General features: G+C 50.0%; 1 protein-coding gene and 1 long non-coding RNA gene across 5 annotated transcripts in view; one reads left to right on the top strand and one right to left on the bottom strand.

Moving 5' to 3' along the window:
* The window catches only part of KCNIP1 (potassium voltage-gated channel interacting protein 1), a 317413-nt gene that overhangs the window by 160636 nt on the left and 134805 nt on the right, over window positions 1-21972 (bottom strand). The window lies entirely within an intron of this gene.
* LOC116658988 lies at window positions 10857-21568 on the top strand. The gene is made up of 3 exons (XR_004314239.1): window positions 10857-10866; window positions 20888-20895; window positions 21487-21568. It is a non-coding gene; the product is annotated as an uncharacterized LOC116658988 (long non-coding RNA).

The raw sequence follows: 21972 nt of genomic DNA on the forward strand, positions 1-21972 counted from the left end.
CAGAGTAACCACTGAAAAATAATTCCAAGATGTGAAACAAAAAACCAATACAAGAAAACCGGAGAATAAAAAAAAATTTGTTTAGTTTCCCAAAAAGGCAGGAAAGAAGAAACAAAGGAAGAAAGAAGTGATATGACAAATAGAAAACAAATAGCAAAATGGTAGAATTAAACCCGACTATATCAGTAAGTATATTAAATATAAAGGGACTAAAAATCACAAGACAGAACCAAAATAATGAACTACAGAATTTAAGTTGGGAAGGAGGTGTTGGGAGGAGGAAATTTCCCCCTGCTCTGCTTGAGTTGTTATTTTGGCTGGTTGAATAATGAAATTGACACAAGACACGGTCGCAAGAGAAAAAAAAAACTAATTCATATGCATAGAGGTCCCATAGAAATGAGCCCCCGAAGTGACCAAAGCAGGCTGTTTATACATCATTTTCAGACAAAGAAACAATTATTTGTAAAGATCTAACTAAACACAGGAGCTTGTGCTTAGGGTAGCAGACTAATGAAGCAACCAGGCTGGCTTCTGCAGCTGTCTTAAGCTTGAATTCCCTTACTCTGATGGTAAGAATGCTTTCTATCCTCCTGGTACTGGAAAGACATTGGGGATTGGGAAATCACATGGGAGATTTATTTCCTGCTTTCACAGGGAAAGAAATGAGTCAGAGTGTTTTTTTTTTCACCAGCTGTTTCTCAAGTAACTTTAACGTAAAAGAATCAATGGCATCTTTTGTGGTAGCCTGCTCTGAGCCCCAATAGACGTAATTAGAGTGCAAACATTGCAAAGGTATTATCATTCAGGAGAAATGTAAATATATCGGTGAGATTTAGACCTTGTTAAGTGTGCATGTTAAAATATCTAGGATATATCTACTTAAAAGAATCAAACTAGTAAGCTCTCTCTATTCTGAATTCCTTCAGAAATTCTTATCAGTTATTCTGAATTTGACAATTATTGTACAGCTACAAGGTTTGGTAGAAAAGCAAACGTCTTCCTAAGGCTAAAATATTTACTAATGAGCTGGCTGCTTAAATATTTACTTTAGGCTCAAATATTACTCCCCATTAACACTACTTCCTACCTTTACTCATCTCACCCATGTCTTTGGTGGGTTTCCTTCAGCTTGTTAGTTGCAAATATCTGAATGAAGATGCAATGGGGAATTCAAAGGAAATTGATGTAGGAAAGAAGAGCAAATCTTGCAACAAATCAGGATTTCAGGAAGTTAGCAAGAGAGTGGTCGGATGACTGTTCCATTCACATTTAAACTGCAAATGAAGAACTGGCAGGGTTGAACTAGTTAACAATCAAAGACGAGAAAATGGACCAAGATGCCAGAAGCTTCAAAAGATAAATTCTATCATCTTGTAAGTGGAAGATACTCTTGGGAAACCGGATAAATCTCTAAAACACTCGCACAAAATGACACTATTATCACCCCATGAAAAAGTCAAACACAAAATAATATTACCTTGTGCTAAGATACAAATTCTCTCTAAAAAATGTCATCCCCCCCCAAGGAAATCAACACTTGAAAATTTCTATTTTTAACTGAAAAGGAAGTAGTACGTTTGACATTAAAATCTACATTTTGTTAACAGAAGATTAAAAAAAATAAAACCTCTTGTTTCCATGCTTTCAGTTTCCATTTCTCAATGTACGGCTCCATTTGAACCTTTTTCGTTCACTATTTACAATGAATATTTTGACCCTTGTTTTAAGAAGATTCTCTTTACATGGTATTTCACTGGTACCAGTTATCCTTAGGAAAAATGAGAACTGCTTGTGTCTACTTTTGTTGACCTGACAAGCATCTTTCTGTGTGTTTTTATAAGTATGGTGTGTCTTAATTTCTTTTCCACGCTGGATTGAGTCTTGACACTTTCTGGGTTTTGATAGTTGCTATGAGCCAGGCATTTTGCTACATACCTCTCATGTCATCCTTCCAGCAACTCCAAGACATCTTAGATTTAGAAGCTGAGGTCTGGAGAGTTTAAGTGATGATCTTTCCCAGTGCCCCACAGGGAGTTTATGACTCAGTCTAGATCTGCAGTCCAGATGTGGGTGACTTCCCAACCAAGCCTTTAATCTCAGTGCTACACTTTCTTACCTATCTTTTTAATCCTCAGGGGTCATCACAGAGCCTGCTTACATAGTAGGTGCTTAAGTAAAGGTTGGCAGGTCTGAATTGTGACTTAACTCAGGTCCCCAGTTCAGTGTGATATGGCTGAGTAACTATTATTACCATTGCTCAGTTTGACTTTTCGGGCGTATGGCTAGGAGCCCAGGGGCTATAAATCTGTAGATGGGGATGCCTCTTTGGAATAGGAACTAACAGTGGAGCATCTTTTTCCCATCCGGCTTTATAGATGACATTACAGGGACGGGAGAACTAAAAGGGAGCCAGCAGGTCCTAAGCTCCTACAATGTGCCAGGTGTTGTCTGAGGGGTTTCAAATTTGTAATCTACATCTCCTAAGCACCCTATAGGTGGTATTACGATCTCATTTTTGTAGATGCACACACCGAATCTCAGAGAGGTGAAGGCATTTGCCAAGCCTGCCTGGACTACAAGCAGCAGAGCCAGGGTTCAAGCTGTTTAACTGCAAACCTCTTTGCCTCTTCACAACACTACTTTATCATTATTGTTTGGAGCATCCAAACGAGGTCAGAAAACAGAGCTTGGCCTGGTGGTTCTGCCACTGCTGAGAAAAAGGATGGGAAGGTACTCAGTCACCTGGGTGGCCGGAGGGTAAGGTTCCAAGCAGGTGATAAGTACTGAACAGTCCAGCCCAACTGTTTCTGGGGTGAGGCTCAAAGCATCATTCATTCAGCCCAGAAAGGTGAATCCCTCCCAGTGGGACTCATGGAGACAACCGCACTTGCTGTCCAGGACTGGCTATAAAAGCTTGTCTGAGTTAAGATACAAGCCTCACAGGGGAACTGAGAAACAATCGTAGCCGACTCGAGAGGGTCAGGGTGAGACCTGATCCGTCCAAGAGGAGTGCCTCAGGCCTGGCACACGGGGCAGGGAGGCCACGGGGACGTGTGGAGCGTTAGGTCACTCGCAGTGTGGAATCGTAGGTAGGAAGGGGCCTCAGAGGTCAGCCTTCTCCCACTGCCCACATTCAGCCCATTTTCGAGACAGGAAACCAAGGCTCAGAGAGGGGAAGGGACTTGTCCTAAGTCACACAGTCAAGATGATCAAGCTCATGTTTTTTCTAAACGTGTGATGCCATTTACTTAAATTTCAAACTGAGCGCAGTATTTTAAAAATGGATTATCTTGGGATATGTCTGTAAATGGTGAAAAGAAGAAGAATAACAAATTGGAAAATAGATGGGAAAGGGAGGGGAAGGACCATTGATCTAGGATATTCTAGTTTCAGCAAGGTGGAATGTTCACAGTGTAATTTGCTTTCACAGCTCTCCCAGACCATGTTTCATAGCTGGGGAGACTGGAGTTCACAAAGGAGAGGTCGCTGGCCGAAGGTCACCCTCTGAGACCATCTAGCCCTACACACCCCTTCTACAGATGGGATCATGGAGGCAGAGACGACATATCCCAGGTCCAGTGCAGAACGGCACAGTGCCCACCTTTTGGTATCGCCCCAAGACCTTCTCTACCAGGGACAGTGAGACAGACCTGCTTGGGTTCTTACTCTGCTGACTGCACACTTCATCCCTGCTGCCTGCCCTTCTAGCTGGGGTCTTTTTTTGACCCCACCTTCTGCAGTTGGAGGAGGGTTAGGACACACCATGTACATCACGGGACATGAGAAGCGCCCAGGGCCACCTATCCTCAAGTAGCGTCCCCCACTCCTCCGCAACTTGCCTCACACCCAGGAGGGAAATTCCACCTTTACTCACTCCAGGCCTGACTCCTTCACTCTGAGCTGAAGCCCTGACCCTAATTACACTTCATGTCCCAGAGGTAACAGTGTGCTTTCCCCTGTCTCCCTAGGCTCCACAAGAGAATGAGAGAAGCAGGAGGTGACAGAGGGGCAATGGAGGCAGGCTTGGGGATGGGAGGGATGGGGGTAGGAATGAAGGAGGAGGAACAACTGTGTGTGTGTGTGTGTGTGTGTGTGTGTGTGTGTGTGTACGGACCCTCCCTGTGTTCCCCGACCCAGCAGAGTCCAAAGTCAAGGTGATCAGAAGAATAGGGGATGGTGAGGCTGTGAGGAAGGAACTGGCCTGAGGGGGACTTCTCACACCCATCCCACTGTTAAAGGCTTTTGGAATAATAATAGTAATAATAATAATGATGATAACAATCAGAATTGAATATTTAGCATCTGCTGAACCTCTGCTGTGTCAGGCTAAGTGGGGTTGATCAAATTACCCTTGTAAGTTATCAGCCCCAGTGCAGACTGTCCTGTCCCTCTGAGCGGTCACAGGGAGGGCACGTCCATCTGAGAGCATGCCATGGAAGTCCCCTCCACATGCACTCTGAAACTTCTGTGCCCACACTGGGGATGGAGTGATGGATAGCTCCAGCCTCAGCCCTGGCTGAGAACAATTCTTGGAGCCTCAGTTTTCTCATCTGTAAAATGGGAAGAACCATAGTAGCTTCCTCCCAGGGCTATTTGAAAGATCAGGTGAGGTTTGTGTGGAAAAGGCTCAGCACAGAGCTGAACTCAGCTGTGTTCGTTCTTCTTGGTTTAAACATCTGAAGGGAAACGGTGCCGGGTCCAGGGCCAGAGGGGCAGCTGCAACAGTCGGGGTCTCAGCAGGACACAGTGGCCCACTCAAATCTGGTAAACCGAGGACAGCATAACAAAGGGGCTGTTTACAGTGCACAGGGCAGGATGTAGGCAAGACAGGAAGATCTGGGTAGCGAGGGCTGCTTAAGAGAGACCTGACCCTTTTCTGAGGGCCTGGGCAGCCCGTATAAGCCCACAGGAAGGAGTCTGGGAGTAGGTACCTTGAGGTCCCTCTCCTCCTGCCTTTGGTCTCCTGCTGGTGCCTCCATTTAGAATGGCCAGAAGCCATGGGCAGGGAGGGCCTCACTAACAGGTTGCTCCTAGGTCAGCCTCCCAGCCCACAGGGAGGAGAAGGCAGAAACAGAGACAGTCCAGCTCAAGGATTTGTAGATGGAGAAACTGAGGCTCAGATGGGTGCTGAATCCCTGGCCCAGAACCACAGAACTTGGGCCGCTCGACTCCCACGTCCATGCTCTTAACCGTTATCCCGCGTGGCTCCACCCATCGGTCCCCAGACCTGGGTGTTACTTCCCTTATTTACAGACAAGGGAACATGCGCTCAGACAGGTGACGTGTCTTGCCCAAAGTGACACAGCAGAGTCCGGATGGGAGAAGCCAGGCCTGGGGGCCCCAACGCCAGGCTGCTTTCATTACTCAGCACAATCCTGCCTTGGGAGGAGGAGAGATGGTTCTGGAAGCTACGTTTAGATCGGAGCTGCTCTTTCTCTGAGCCACCAGCCCAAAGTGCCCCAGGGTGGCTGTGAGGGTGGGGGTCTGGGGACAGCTGGTTGTCACTCCATCTCCCTTTGCGGGGCCCCATCCTGGTGAAGCTCTGGGGTGTAATCTCTTCTCAGCAATGATTTTTCCAGAGCAATTCTCCTCTCCTTAATCCGTCCTGCCTAACACCCTGGGGACACTCCCTGCCATCCGGCCTCCCTCCTTTCCTGCCCTTCCCTCACCCCATCCCACCCCAGCCTCAGTAGCTCTCCAGACTTCTGAGTGGGTTTTCTTTGACTCTGTTCTCTGCACCAGACAGCTAATACATAAAGCTGCTTGCCAAGGTCATCTTAACTCCGGTGCACTGCGGTGAGGGAGTGAGGGACACTGAAATCACAGAGAATCAGCCTAGGAAACTCCACTTTCCTTAAGGTGTCCTCAGGGGCAGGGGGCAAAGGAGGGGGAGACTCTGGTCCCCCTCACTCTAGCTTGACTGGTGCGACTGGGCTGGCAGCAGGGAAATATTTGCCTTCTATTATTTCATCCTTGGGGAGGGTGGAAAGAGAAAAGAAGGTTAGAGGAGGAGAGGGTGATTTTGACGATGGTAGAAAAAAGGTTCTGGGTCACAGTCCGGACAGAAAATGGTCAGATCTTGGAGAAGGTGGGACAGGGCTCTGCCTGTTTACTAAGGTGGAGGTCTGTCACTCTCTCTAATAAATAGCATGCCCATTTTACTGATGGGGAAAACTGAGGTCCAGGAAAAGGAGGGTGGTGCCCATGGACATACAGACCATGGTAATCGGTGGAATGAAGCAGCAAACCACATCTGCCCTGGGCTAGTGGAAGGAGCTCCCAGTCTGAATCTGGGCTCTGCTCTGACTTGCTGTGTAAGCCTGGGCAAGTCACTGCTGCTCTCTGGGTTTCAGGATTTGATGGTTTTGTTTTTATTAAGCACCGACCGTGTGTGAGGCACTGGGGACACTGCAGGGAACAAACACAATCCTGCCTTGATGGACTTTATATTCCTGGGGAGATTCTCAGCTGGGCTCTCAGCGGGCATTTCCAACCCTCCAGACAACCATCTAAGACGGGTGTTATTAACGCCATTTCACAGATGAGAAGATTGAGCTCCATCTCAACGCTGGTAGAGCCGGAGGAGACAATTCCTCACACGATGCCTTCCCCCTGACGGTATTCAGGCAGAGAGAAGCGGAGCCCAGTCCCCCGCGAGGCTGCTGCAGATCTCGGATATTTGAAATTTTGTTTATTTGGTCTGGAGATGAGCGATCAGATTTCTTTGAAATGTAGATTTACCTTCTTAATTATATTTGAGGTAGATTTACAATGATATTAATTCCCACTCCCTGAATAAACATGGGAGGCGAGCATTTGCTTAGGGAATGACCTCAAGCGTGAGAGGCAAGGGGTGGGGTGGGGTCTGGGATTTTAACATTTCCTGCAGGTTTTCAGAGGGCAATCCTTCACATAGAACAACTGGGGTACGGGGTGCTGGATTTACAAAAAGTTTGTGGCTAAGTAGGAGGGGGCCTCTGAAGGCAGCCCCCTCCCATCTTTCCTCTGGTCCTTTACCAACAGGAGCTGCGTGTTCTTTGTGCACCTGCTAGCTGTTGCTGGGAAGCAGAGAGCTGTACAGTCCCCAGTTCCCTGGCGCTAAGTTCTGAATGTCTGCATCCTCCCCACCCCAAACTCATATGTTGAAACCTAAACCCCAGTGTAATGGCATTAGGGCGTGATTAGGTCATGAGGGTGTGGTCCTCATGAACGAGATTAGTGCCCTGATAAAAGAGGCTCCAGAGGGCTCTCCTGGCCCTTCTGCCACTTGGGGACATAGTGAGAAGACAAGATGCTTATAAGTTTAGGAACCAGGAAATGGGCTCTCGCAGACACTAAATCTGCTGGAGCCTTGATCTCGGACTTCCCAGCCTCCAGAACTGTAAATACTTGTTGTTTATAAGCCATCCAGTCTGTGGCATTCTGTTTCAGCAGCCATAACAAGGCTGGCTTTTTCTATCCCACGAAAGCTGCCAGCCTTTCCTTGTGGCCTCCAGTTCAAAGTAACGACATTAGAGAAAGCTCATGTCTTCCCTTCTCTTCCCCTCACCCAAGGTCACCGCATCATGTTCCACTGAGTTATGAGGCCAGAGGTCAAGGAGAACTTCTGCCCCTTCCTCCTCTTCTGACGTCTCCGAGGACAGGAGCTGAGCTGACCTAATCTGCATCCTCTGGGACGCAGCCTGGCAGGCACCACTGCTCCCGACCTCCCCTGGGGGACTGGGATGTCACTGGGACCGCAGCCCCCGAAGCCCCCCACAGCCCCCGCTGGCTGAGTCAGAGACATCAGGGTCTGCGGCCATGGGACGATTTAGCAGCTAATGAGAAATGGAAACCGCGAGAACAAACAAATGAAGCAGCCACTGCTGTAGGGGAAACACGTTCACCAGACTCTCCGAGAAACCGAGGCAGCCGGCACAGACCGCTGCACACAGGAGGGGGCTTCGGCTTCTACTGAGCCATCCTGGCCCGGGAGGCGGCTGCCACAGCCTGACTCCTGACACCCCGTGTGTCATCACCTCTGGACCCGACAGCCAGCCCTGAGTGGGGTGTCTGGGGGGCAGGGACTGACTGCAGGGTGGGGCTGGGGGGACACTGAACCAGTGAGTGAACAACTGCCTGGGAAAACACTTGAGGGCCTGACCCCTCCACCACCCAGTCTTGCCCATCACCCTCCTGCCCTGCTCCCTGCGAAAACCAGCATTTATAATTTACTGTTGATCAGAGATGTTGGTTGTACCCATTTTGTAGATTGGGAGACTGGCACGAGGAGAGGGGAATGTGACTTCCCAAGAGCTGCAGTCCTAAAGATGAAATCTGAACTTTTGTGCATGCAAGTCTTGGGATTCAAAGTTGGAGCTCTTTTCATCAAACAGCTTGAACCCCCGTTGCTCAGTGTCCACGTCTTCCCCTTGTGTACTACCCCCATTCTAAAGGCGAGGAAAGTGAGGCTTAGAGGTGTTGAGCTACTGAGTCCAACGCCACACAACTGGGAAGTTACAGCGCCGAGTCCCAGGCACTGTGCCTGAGCGCTGGGCACGGGAGGCAGCGGGGCCCAGTGGGTAAGGCCTTGGAGACTTGCACTGCCTGGGGCACTGTGAGCCCTGGCAGCGTGGCCTTGGGCAAGCTACCCAACCCTTTCTGCATGTTTCCTTGGCTGAAGAGCCAGGATACAAACAGTACCTGCCGTATAGGGTCAGTGGGATAGTGTGGGGAGAGCAGTGGGGTGCTCACCAGAAGTGCCCCCTAGATACTGGCTGTTACACTCTGCCTGGTTCTGGCAATATAGATGAGCGAGGGGCCGCCTTTCCCCTCTCTGAGCTCTCTGACAATGTGTGTTCTCCTTTCCTGTTACTCTCAAAACCCAGGGACCTCCCCAGTTCAGGATGCAGGCAGGGCGTGTTCCACGCTGCCCACCCCCAGAAAGCAGAGAACAAAGAAGGCGCAGCTTGATTTCTGAGTCTCTAAACAGACTCTGACAACTGCAGGCAAAGACCTACAGTTGCAAGAGAAAAGGCTTTTGACTCCTCGGGCTCTTTGAATTCCAGAAGCCCAGAGCTGTGAAAGACGCCTGGAAAAAACAACACATCTGGAAGGCTACATGCTTGGTCAGAGAGGGAGCGTCAGTGGTGCACGCTGCCTCACCATTCCCTCCCTCGCCCTGTACATAAAATTTGCCTGAGCTGGCGTGAGGAGGAGGAGAATCCAAGGGGAAGGAAGACTAGGTGTTTGTTGGTGGTCACTGAAGGTGGACTGTGACCCTCCCCTCCTGCTGAATCCCTAAGGCGGCAGGAGGGGCCGGGTCTGAGAGCAGAGGGCAGCCACGCCGCCTTGTGGCCCGTGATCTGGATACCAAGCCAGCTTCGTGGAATGTCCTGGACAATGTGCCTGAGGTGGCGTCAGAGGACCTTATCCCAGAAAGCCCACTGTCTCCTTGTGCCCAAGGGGGTCTCAGGAATACTGGAAAGAGAGCAGGAGAGAGGAGGGGGGAGAGAAAACGAGAGAGCATGAACTGTACTCAAGAGGCCTTGAGATGCACCTCGAGGTGCACCTTGAGGTGCAGGAGAATGACCCGGGGATCAGCATGGACCTGTGGCCTGAAGCAAGGTCAGTCAAGGACATCACAGTGGATGTCAGCACAGACAGAAGACTGAGGACCAAATGCCCCCGCCCCGTGAAACTGTCTGACATGAAAAGCCAAATCCAGAGAAGGGGAAGGAGAACCTAAATTGACTAAGATTTGTTTCTTTCATTTGGCAGAATGAAGGCGTGAAGTTGAAACTGAGCTCAGTTATCAAATAATAAAGAAAGCAACATTTCTTGCATACCCAAGTCTGTGGTCTGAGTTGACTGTAGGCTATAAGCCAAGAAAAAGTTTTAATATGAAGCACTGATTTCTAGGATTTAGATCAGCCTAAGGACAGGAAAGGAGGGGGGTCAAGGAAGGCTTCCTAGAGGAGGTGACCCAGGAACTGGGCTTTGAAGGTCATGGAGGAGTTGGCCAGATGCATAAGGATGGTGGTGGTAAGACGTTCCAGGCTTGGGAACTGCCTATGCAGAGGCTTGGTGGGGAGACGGCCTGCTCTGTTTAGGGAGTTGAGAGTGGTCAGAGGTCAGGTGACCATGGGAAATAGTGTGAGCTGGGTCTGGAAAAAGGAGGGGACAGGAACTGAAGATTTCAGCCATGCTGGCTGTTTCAAGGGCCTGTTCCCTTGGGTTGGGGGACTGAGGTTCCTGCAGTGTCTCACGCATTGTTGGCCTGCCCTGGGCTGAGTTACAGGTAAAAATAGCAAACCACATTCCTATCGTGGGGTAAAGGAGCCAATCCTGTTTCTTCAACAAAGCAAATTATTAAAATGTCCTCATTAGAAGCAGGAGCGGCATAACAAAGCATGCTAACTATGAGATTTGAAGCTCCCAGTGCCATAGAACTGATATTACCAAAGATAGGAACAATTGTTAGTGCTGGACTTGCCAGGGGAGGATTTGATCTCATTATTTCATGAAACTGAATCCGGCACTTATGCAATGTGCGACGTTTTGCCTTTGGCCACACAAACCTCCTCACCTCACTGGTGGTCCTCAGACTGGGGGAACAAGGTGTTGGGAACACAGGATCCCAAGTTCTAGCCCAGATCTTCCGAATCGGAATTTGCATTTAACAACACCTCCGGGTGATTTGGGATGCACAAAAGTTTGAAAGCACTAAGGTGTAAGGCAAAAGCTTCCAAAGACCGGTCAGCGTTAACAATTCCCCTCTTTAATTTCCTACAGATGCTGCCGCATCCTCAACTGATTCGACTGATACCCCAGAGCTCACACTGCCTTCATACAGGGTCGAGCCTAAAACCCACACGCTCTGCCGTATGAGGATGCATGCATCAGGCACGGCTCTTGTTGCAAACTACAGTGTCCACTCTGGTTGGCCTATGCAGAGAAAGACTTTGTTAGAAGCTATTTGGGAATTCAGAGACTCTCTAAGAGGGTCAAGGTGTTAGGTTTGGAAGCCACTCTATCTGGACCACTGTCCAAGCCCTCTCCAGGAAAGAACTCACCCACTGTTTCCCTTGCTCAACATAAATGCCATGGCTACCCTAGGAAAGAGACACCGAAACGTCTACACTACTGCCTCCAGAAAGTGGTCTGCCTCCATTGCCCCCCTCACCAAAAATGGATTCCATATTTCGTCTACTTCCTGAGGCAGACCTCTTCCAGATAAAGCCTCCCATGGGTCCCTCTGCTATCTTAGCCCTAAAGGCAGGGACAGTGGGAAGTCTGAGTGTGAGTTCCCGCCTTGGGGAGGGAGAATTTCTAACATCAGGAATTTTCCAAACACAGACAAAGTGTTCAATAGACCCTGGGAAGCCACACACTGCTGAGGGGACAATCTTGGGGCGGCTCCCTCTGTGTAAGAGTCAGAAGGGTGTGAGAGGTCAGGCAGCCCCACCATTGTCCTTGAAACCCAGCTACGTGATATGCTCTTCTTTGGTCAAGTCATTTCCTCAACTTGAGCCCCAGTTTCCTCACCTACAAAATGAGAAGGGTCGTATCAGCAGCGTGGTTGGGAGGATTAAAGGGAGCAGTTTCCAAAGCCCTAACGGAGCACGTGACACACTGGCTACCATGGATGTAAAACCCATCAGTTAGTTGAGATCATCACCACCAATGATCATCCTACCCCGGGGCCCCGGCAACCTGTACTTCGATTTTATTTATGTTGCCATCTAAACAATCAACAACTATCTCATGAGTAACGAGCACCTATATGTGCCAGGCACTGTGCCAGGTGCTGGAATGGTAAATGAGGGATACAGTCCCTGCTTGTCAAGAGCTGGCCACCCGGGAGAAATGAATGCACCTGCAGCGTTCTGCAGTGTTCTGCAGCGGGCTGGTGACCGCGGTGGCATAGGAAGGGGCTCTCAGCGTTCATCCCCAAGAAAACTATTCAGAGGAGACAACATTCAAGGATGGGTTTGGCAAGGGAGTAAGGAGTGAGAAGAAGGGCAGGGAAAGTCTAGAAACTAACAGGAACAAAGGCATAGAAGGGGAGAGCTGCAAGGCACTTCTGTGGGAAAGCTCTATGACCTGGTGACTATGAGTCTACTTTCTGGAGTCAGACTGTCTCATGTGGGTTCAAATCCCAACTCCGCCATTTATAAGCTCTAAGCCTGGGCAACTTTGTTATCCCACCCTGTAAGTCTGTGGTTTGCCAACTGTCAAACGGGAATAATGATAACAGAACTGATCTCAGAGGCTCACAAGAAGATGCATGCTCAACAGTAAGCATGGTGCCTAACCTGAAGCAGGAACCCGGCAAATGCAAGTGAGGACGACTTATGATTACTCAGCGTGGAGGTTTGGGTGAGTAGTGCCTTGGTGTGAGATTAGTCCTTGCCAGAAACCTTGTATCCTTTAACAAGGCAGCAACATTTATCGTCTCCGCCAGCCCAGCAGCCATTCCCCTTCTTCAAGGATGAACTCCTGGGTTTTCCCATTCCTCCCTCAGACACAGTCTGGTTGTTAAGGCAGAATTCTCTTTCCTCCCAGATCCTGGCCAATCAGAACACAGTGTGTGGACAGTCCAGGCCAATGAGAGCCAGCCCTGGGATCTTCCTAGAACTACTGAGAAGTCCTGAGGCTGCTGAGCTGGCAGGGTGTAGATCTGGGGCTGCTGGTGGCTACACACAACACCCCAAGGCTAGAGCTCTCCTGAGAACAAAGCCACAAGAAAGGAGAGCAGACCTGAAAAATGGAAATCCACAGACTCCTGTTGACATTTTCTTTGAGTACTTGGATTCACGTGTGACTGATGGTCATCCTACCCAATGAGTCTTCTTATTTTCTTAAAGGGTAAGAGTTGACTTTCTGTTGCTTGAAACGGAAAAGGACCTGACCGACGCAGATGGAATACCATGTACCCTTCACTCTGCAAACGGGCCGTGGACCCATCTTTGAGGCTAACAATTGTCTCCTATTCAATAAGACTGCCAGCTTTGTTGAATACTTAAAGGGAGCCCAGTGGGCTCCGTTCTCAAATTCAGAGCATCACCTTGGCTGGAATGACATTCCCCCGGGCACTCAGAGGCGGTCTCAGCACAAATCCCTGAGCGAAGCCTCTTCCTTCCCAAATGAAAAATGGCCTAAAGTCCTTTTAGACCCTTGGATTTCTCTGCCTGGGCGCCCATGGCTCTGTGACTTCTTGAGGTCCCAGACTGGGTCACAGATTTCTTGCCTCTAAGCAGACAAAGGGGAGTAGAGGGTAATGGGTCCCCTTTACTCTGACATCCCACAAAGGTCTCTCCTCTCAAATAAGTCTGACACTTGCCCCATCAGTAGTAACATTACACTCTTGGGCTTTTGTTTCCAACCATCTTCCAAACACCTTAGGGAGACTGACCTAAGTTCTCCGGAGCTCCTGCTGGGCCCCAGGCACTAGACATAACACTTCTCATCTATTCCTTGTGCCAGCCATGCAGGAGGGCCTGTTCTACAGATAAGGAAGGTAAATTCAGCCAGCAAATACCATGGCAGAACTGAAGTCTGGTCTGCAGTTCTTTGCATAAGCCCATATGATGTTGGGAGGGTCTAATAGTCCTTCAAAACAGTTATCCAGGAACCCAGAGGCCACCTTCAGCTCACTCCTGAAAAAAGGGCCCACTGACCAGGGCAGGGTACCAGGAGAGGTGACGGTGGAGCTGGGGCCAGGAAGCCACTGCAGCCTCTGGGTCCAGAGCAGCTGGGAAGCTGAGCCAGAGCAGCCTGGGTGAGACTGGCTGCTGAGATGCAGGTTCCCCCAGGGCAGGCCCCCAGGCAGAATTCTCTGAGCTCCTACTACAGTCAATCCTTGAAGCTCCAAGGAAAGCTCTGGAAGCCTTCTCAAATCCTCCAGCTCACAAATACCACTGCAGCATGCTGTCTCCCCGATATGTGCGGTGATGGATAACAAAAATAAAACGGCCCCTGTAGAACTGCTGTGTTTCTGTAAACATGAGGCGATAATCATTTTTGAAACTGTTAAACTCTGCCCCCTAAACAAATACTACATGGCATTAGATTACATCACTACTCTCAAAACAAAGGTGTTTTGTTTTCTTTAGTTAGTTATTTATTTAATACATTTGCTATTACTGAGAACCCAAGGACAGATGGAGGAAAATGCAGTTGTCCTAAGATGTGTGTGCTGGGGGTGGGCGTGTGTAAGCACGTGTGCCAACCTCCAGCTCAGCGATCCTCCCATACCTCCAGGTCTCCAAGGAGCACCCTTCAAGTCCGTACCTTCACAAAATAACTAGTGACCACCTGCCATGGGTCTTCACATCAATCCTGAATGGTTTGAAAGTCAAACTCATCTGCCTGGTTTTGCCTCTGTCCTGAGCTGCTGGCCTTGGCGTGTGGCCTCACACTGGGTCCCTCAGAACACTCACAGCCCCATTTTACAGGTTAGGAGCTCACTGGGGGGCTAGGAGGAAGGTGACGTTTCCAAAGGGCTACAGAAGCCACAGGGCCAGGATCAGACTCCCCCTCTAGGTCTTCCTGATGCCAGGCCCATGTAGTTTCTCCCGGGCCAGCATCCCTGCCTTAGTCTAGTTCAGCTCTGCAAACATTCATTCATTCAGTGGCTTCAAACCTCCTTTGTAATGGGCAGAATATTGACATACATGTAAGCAATACATAGCTTTATTTACCTCCTGCCATATGTCAGGCACTGTCAGCTGAAGACATCTTATTTTCAGACCTTAAAGCTTCATAATCTAGAGTTTCATGCTGGGCTTTTGGTGAGCAATAGTGTCCTGAAGCGTGAGGAAGGGTCACCTAAGCCAGCTTTGGGATGGAGGAGAGACAAGGGAAGGCTTCCTGGAGGAGGTGACCCCCATGCCAAACCCCAGAGGACAGGAAGTGGGTAGTCAGATGAAGGGTGTGGGTGCAAGGCTCGGCTGAGGGAATGGGATGAAAGCAGCTGACAGTATCTCAGTCTTCCCCTCCCACATGTCACTATCGGGGTTCCACTGGTGACTCTCCAATTCCAATAAATCTTCAAGGCCCTGAAGGAAAGATCTCCAACTACAGAGGGGCATGACCTAGGTACGGTACACATTTGAGATGCAGAAGGATGAATGAACCTCTCCAGTAACAGCTCTGCCACAGCCCAGAAAGAGCAGAAGAGCCGAGGCACTTGGAACCCGACAGATCTGGGTTCAAATCGACCCCGGAGTATGTCCTTTGACTGCGTGGACCTCCCTTCATCTGGAGAAATGTGGTACCATGCAGGGTCGATGACAACAAAAAAAGGTTGATTTTACAGAACGTGTACTGCGGGCCAGGTCCCTGTTCTGAGCGCTGCAGACTTGGTGCCCTCTTCAAAGTCTCAGCACATAAACTGACTTTTGCAAATGAGGAAACTGAGTCCCCAGGAATGTGACATGAGTCTAGCAAGGCTGCACAGCCGGAAGGTGGAGGAACCCAGCTGTATGTGAAAGTGCCTGGCGATCTGGGCAGACAGCAGGAGCCAGTAACTGCAAACTCGGCAGGGCTGAGCCGGGCCCTGGGGCCTGGGAGAAATTCCAAGGCTGGTTGTGAGATGGAATTGCACGGAGCGTGGAGATGAGTGGCCCCAGGAGAGCAGCCTGGTCGACTCTGGCATTCCCAGCGGTGGCACCGTTTCCCTGGTGACTGGCAGGGGTGAGGCTGTGCAGGGGTAAGGCTTCTGAGCAAGGGATGCAGAGGGGAGGCACTGCCAGCTCACTGTCAACTAACCCTCGCCCCTTGCTGAGGGGGACGGCAGAGCCACGATTACAGGAATTAATCCCTTCACCCAGGCAGACCCAGGGGAGTCAGAAGGCTTGCCCCACCCACCCACCCCTCTCCCCCCAGGAGAAGCTTCCAGAGCACTCCTGCCTCTGCTCAGTTGCTTAGGAAAGGGGCTTGTCACCATGTTTGGCTGGCATTGCGACACAGCAGTCTGAGTCAGAGACACATGGCAAGAAAGGTCAAGGCTCCCGAATTAACTCAAGGAAAAACTGCCAATCTGCAAAGATCTATGTTGGGTTTTTATGGAGGTCTTCCTTCCCCCGCATTCCAGAAAGGGAGTGCAGGTTGCTGGTGTGCAGAGATGGGTGCACTTCAGACACTGGAATGCTTGGTTAGTCCCTGGTCAGGCTTTGTTAAGTCCCAGGCACTAGCTAGGGACTTTTACACAGATTACTTCCTTTATCCTCAAAGTACTCCTATGGGGGATTTTGATTCCCCCATTTCACAGGAGAGCAAACTGAGGCTGAGGGAAGTTAAGTTACTTGCCCAAGGTCATCCGTCTGGTAAGGGCTGGAGCCAGGTTAGGACCCAGGCATTTGCAGTGTGTGGGCTCAGCCACTCAGAGACCAGAGACAGGGACCTGCCCACGGAGGCAGCGGCTTCCCAAGCCCAGGCTGGCCTGGCTGCTCAGGCGTGGGCCCTTCCCACCGGTCCCGGGCACACGGTGAGGACCCAGTACTTGGGGCACCTCAGTCTGAGCCCAGGGTCTCTCTAAGGCTATACTGTATCAGACAAAGCTCCCCAGGCCTTGGACAGAAACTCCCCATAACTGCAGCTGCCATCAGACGTCCCCTCATTCCTTCAATCTGGAACTAGGCCAAGTTGCATGTTTTCACTCCCTTGCCCCAACCCACTTGTCAGAAGCCGGGGCTTTGTAGAAGGGAGAGCTCTGTCACGCCTGGTGAGCCCTTGGGGAACTCAGAGCACTTGACCTTCCAGAGGGAGCTGTCCGGTTCCACATTAGGAGGGGCCAGGACGCGGCAGAGAGCTCCAGGGTGGGGTTCAGGAGTCAGACTCCTGGGGTGGCCAGAGGTAAGGCCCTTCCCCTCTCAGGACCTCAGTTTCTCCCTCTGCAAAATGAAGAAGTGGACTAGTTCAAATCTTTTTTTTTTTTTTTTTTTTTTGATTTGCTCTTTTGTGAGTATCCACCTTGGGACATGCAGCGAACACTTAATAAAATAGCTACTGGGCGCTGATTAAGCTCTGAGTGCTTCACGCGAATCACTTTATTGAATCCTCCCGACAGCCCCATGGCATAGGTTCTTTTGTTATTTCCAAGTTGTAGACAGGCAGAAAGAAGAACAGAGCAGCGGGTTCAAGTGACTTGCCCACGGTCACTCAGCTAGCAGGTGATGGAGCCAAGGTTGAAACCCTAATCCGGTTTCAGCGCCTGGAGCATTCAGCCTTCCATCGTCCATTCCTCACTTACATTTTCAGGCATGGCAAGGCCAAGTCTGAGCAACTAAGGAAAGGGCACAGTGGCATCCAACAAGGTTGGTTGTCATGAGTATGACAGGAGACACAGTGCTGGAGCTTGGCCAGACTGTGGAGGGATAAAATTGGCTCTGAGGGTGATGGGAAACCACTGAAGGGAGCTGAACATGGGAAGATGTGACCAGATTTACACTAAGAAAGACGGATCTGGAGGTAGTGGGGAGGATGGTCTCAAGTTACTGAGGATGGAGGTACAGAGGCCAGTGAGGAGGCCACTACAAGAAAGCCAGAGATGATCCCGGGCCATGCAAGGTGGGAAGGGAGGACAGGCAGAATGCAAGAGACACACCTGCTGTAGAACTGACGTGACTTGGCCTCAGATGACCTGCAGGTGATGGGGGGAGAAGAAGGTTAGAAGGACTCCTGGGTTTCTGGCTGGGGGTTTGGTCTGGGACGATGGAGTGCTGCTGGCCAAGAAGAGAATACGGCTGAGCAGCAGACTGGGGTAAGAAGAGCGGAACTCAGCATGGGGCAGGAGAAGTGGCAGGAGACATCCATTCGGAGATGCCCAGCATGTGCTTGGAGAAGCTCAGACGGTGCCGTGGGTGCTGGAGTACTCGGCGTCCATAGCATATAGGTGCTAGTGGGAGGAGATGGGCTCTCACAGGGAGGAGATGTGTGGAGGGAGAACACAAAAGGGCTTAGGTTAGAACTCTGGGGATCCCTCCTTGATGAGGGTGGGCAGAGGAAGAGCGAACGCATCCACTTCCCACCTCCGTCGGCTGACATCTGTCGAGCCCTGGCCCTGCCAGCTGGGATACTTAGGAGGCCAATAGATTACCCTGTTCTTTCAAACTCGGCCCTGAGTAGCAGTAACCGGTCGCAGTCCCAAAACCCTGCCTCTCTGCTCTGGCACCAGCCCAGGATTCTCCAGCAGGCTCTGAATCGTGTAATTATCCATGCAATAATTATGCCTGGCAGAAGGCTCCAGCTTTCCTGGGGGAGGGCTTCTCAGAGCATCACTAACAATCCAATCACCATCAGCCTGCTCTGAGGATGCTCGCCACAGCCCGGCTCCCTTCCTCTGCTCGAAATCAGAGCGTAGTCCCCGGCTGGCCCAAGGGGCACCTTCTGTGCAGGAGCAGGTGGGCACCCATCAGTCTGAAGGGGGGGACCTGTCAGTATCACTGGGTTTGGCTTCCTGGATGTACACAGCCCCACCTCGGACTGCTGACACCCAGAGAGCTTCCGCGATCTCCCACAGCCCTATTTATGACCTGGGGTGGGTGGCGGGAGAGAAAAATCTATCAACTCAGAGCAAGCAGCTAATCAGTTTTTTTCAGTTGCCTCAGGTCTTCTGATGTAATTATAATTCCTACTAAGGCGCTGGTGAGTGTCAGACTCATTTCAACAACAGCCGCAGACAGGATAATCAAAGCGCCAGGATTCCTTTGTTCCAAACCCCGTACAGACGAGGCTCACAAGGTGTGCTTTGGAGGGAAAACTGAACACGGGAATTTTTTTTTTTCTCACCTCTTCTCCTTCCTGTTTCCTCCCATACAGAGATCAGGCAGAAGCTGCCAGAGTACCACATGCGACTGGAAACAGACCCAGGCCTACGGGGCTGTGAATGTAGCTCCCACACATGCACGGGCCAGCCGGAGAAACCTCGTAATGAGGCAGGAGTGGTGCCGAGGGAAGGCTGCTGGCTGCTTCCCAGAGACTTCGCGAGATGGCATTTACCTTGGCGAATTCCCCAGCCTCTGGTCCCCAGCCTTGGAGGTTCGGAAACCTGATTTTGCTGGCACACCCAGAGGGAACCCATCTGTCAGAACACTCCCATTAACCCAGATCATGAGACCAAAATATAAACCACACTGAGAAAAGGAATTGCCATGCAAAACAGGACTGCTGAAGCTGTCATGACCAGCACGGTCTCTCCCTGGAGGCAGAGCTGCTACGTTATAATAATAAAGTTTCCTGGTGAACTCAGAGTCATCTGGGATGCTGGCTGGGCCTCTAGAACGTTTAATGGCAACAGAATCTGACGGTTGGCTGCATCCTTTCCCCAGGAGGGAGACAGTTGACACCGGGATCACACAGGCCATGCCCCTGGGCAGGGCAGGACTTCCCCGGACCGGTTTGGTGTGGACCCTGCCTGCTGACCTCTCGTCCGTGAGCTGCCCTTCTCCGTGCCCAGGATGACCAAACAGCAACTGGCCTCAGACTCCTTCCCCAGGCAGGACTCCACCCAGCTGACTGGGTTCCCATCTGTCTGAACTGCTGTCTGTGGCAGGCCTGGCTGCGTTTTTTACAAGAGTATAAAGTTTGCTGTACACCAGAAATTGACACACCACTGTAAACTGATTATATTTCAATTTTTCAAAAAATTTCTTTTAAAAAAAAGGGTATAAAGTTGTCGCTGGGCCAGCCAGAGAGCACATTTTCTGCCTCCTCCCCCACCACCGTCCCACCATATCTGGGTAGGATAAGACAAACTCTCCCCAGTGAAATCTGTATATAAGTGATATTTGCCATGGCTGGACCACAGGGGTTAAGAAGCGTTGTGCCATCTCTGCCCCCTTCATCTCGATGTAAAGGTGGCCCTCGGGTTGGTAGAGTGACAAGATGGAAGGAATATGGATCCCTGAGTGACTACATGGAAGAAAGCTCCTTATCCACCAGGAACACCCACACTGAATAGTTATATTAATGATAAATAAAATTCTATGTGTTAAACCATTGAAATATTGGGGTCTATTTGTTACAGCAACTAGCATTACCTCAAAGACTAAATTGTTCTATTCTAGGTGTACCTCCCTGAGATTACAATCGTCAGACAATAGAGGGTTAAATCTTCTGAGACTTCAAATTCATATCCAACTACCATATCGTGTGTCACTCCTAAAGGTGGCTGATGGTGTGTGCTTTGTGTGGATTTGCTTTTCCAAGTTCTAACTTGATTTCCACTGGCCTTCCTTCCCAGATACAACCTGATGTTTCTTGCAGATTCTAAGCCACAGGCATGACACGGCACGTGGGATTCTGAAAGTATAGAGATTTATACAAAGAAACCAACACGCAAATGACTGGAATGGTCTTTCAGCCTGGAAGAGGAGTTTAAACACACACACACAAACACACACACACACACACACACACACACACACACACACACAGAGACATGCACTCACAAAACCAGAATGGAGGCAGAGCAGAGAGACAGCCTGGAGCAGCAAATACAAATTTAATCAGAACTGGAATGCCAATGAATTTCATCTATCTCCCATGCCAACCGTAATCAATTGATAGTGACTGCCTGGAATGCTGTGTTAAGAAGGATTCTGAGTCACATTCTAGCTCAGAAGGAAAGATTACTATGATGGATGATCAACGTCTGCCATGGGTAATAGATGAGGTAATGATAGCACATTAGGAACTGTCACCCTTGTGCTAAGGACTAGGACTGTGGCTGCAGAGGAGCCTAGATTTATTTGACTCATTGAGTCAAATCACAACAAACAAAACCATTACTAATCCTCAGGTGAGTGCCTATTACAGGGCAGGTGTTTTATATACAACTTTTCAATTAATCCCCACAGTAACTCTGGAGGGAGCTACCAGCCCTATTTTACAGGCGAAGGATCTGAGGTTCAGAGAGAGCAGGTGACTTACCCAAGATCACACAGTTCAAGAAAGGCAGAGCCAAGTTCCAGATAAGAACTGCCTGGCCTCTAAGTCTGTGCATTTCACCATAACATGGAACGCCCTCTGCGTTCAGTGGGGTGTGGACTGAGAGGAGCAATATCCGTCAGTCTTTCAGTCTGTCTGCTGCCCACTGACAGGAGAGCAATGGTGGCAGGGGAAGGGCTTGTCTCCCAAGCGGCTCAGATGGAAGCTGTGTGAAAACCAGATTGGTTTTGGGTTTGCACTTCCTACAGCCTTTCTCCGTCTCTTGAGTTTGGTTTATTGCTCTTCCAAAGTTTTGGAAGAAGGCCAAGAAAGGCAGGAAGAGAAGGAGAGAAGGGATGGGAGACTCTCGTGTTGTCAGTTCCAATGATGTGCGAGCCACCGGGGAGAGATCACAGAGCTGGCGGCCAGGAGAACTGGATTCATCTGCTGCTGCGTCGAGTTGGCTGTGCAACCGTGGGAAGCAGCTTTCCTGAGCCTCAACTTCCTCCCGTGTCCAATGGAGCTAAGCGCAGGCAGTAGGTGTAGAGCCCCTGAGCAATGGCCCTACAGAGACCTCAGTGACAGACACGTGTGGGACCAACACTGTCCATGCACCTGTCAGCCAGGTGACCTGGGACCTTGGGCAAGTCACGTCTCCTTTCTGAGCTTCAGTCTTCACATTTCTAAAACAGAGATAACAATACCTACCTCTAAGGAGTGTGTGACAATTAAATGAGATCATTTAGGGGACATGCCCAGTCCAGTGTCTGATGTCCATTCAGGGCAGCATTCCTTAGCTCTCTCCACACAAATGCACACACACCAAACACCCTTTAAAGAGCTCCTGATTGACATATGGAGTCATTGGTTGAGATTAGAAGTCGGGGATGGGGGGTGTAAGCGGCAGCCTGTCTCAGTTTCCATTCTTTGCAGATTGCACGTGGTGCTTTGTATCCTCGAACAGATTCAGCCTAGCTTCTGTCCGTCCCTCCATCCTCTCGCTCATCCTGTGTCTTTGCTTGAGTTCTCCTTTCTACCTTGATTCCTGTACACACC

The sequence above is a fragment of the Camelus ferus genome, chromosome 22 (assembly GCF_009834535.1).
Source record: "Camelus ferus isolate YT-003-E chromosome 22, BCGSAC_Cfer_1.0, whole genome shotgun sequence".
NCBI classification, from domain to species: Eukaryota; Metazoa; Chordata; class Mammalia; order Artiodactyla; family Camelidae; genus Camelus; species Camelus ferus.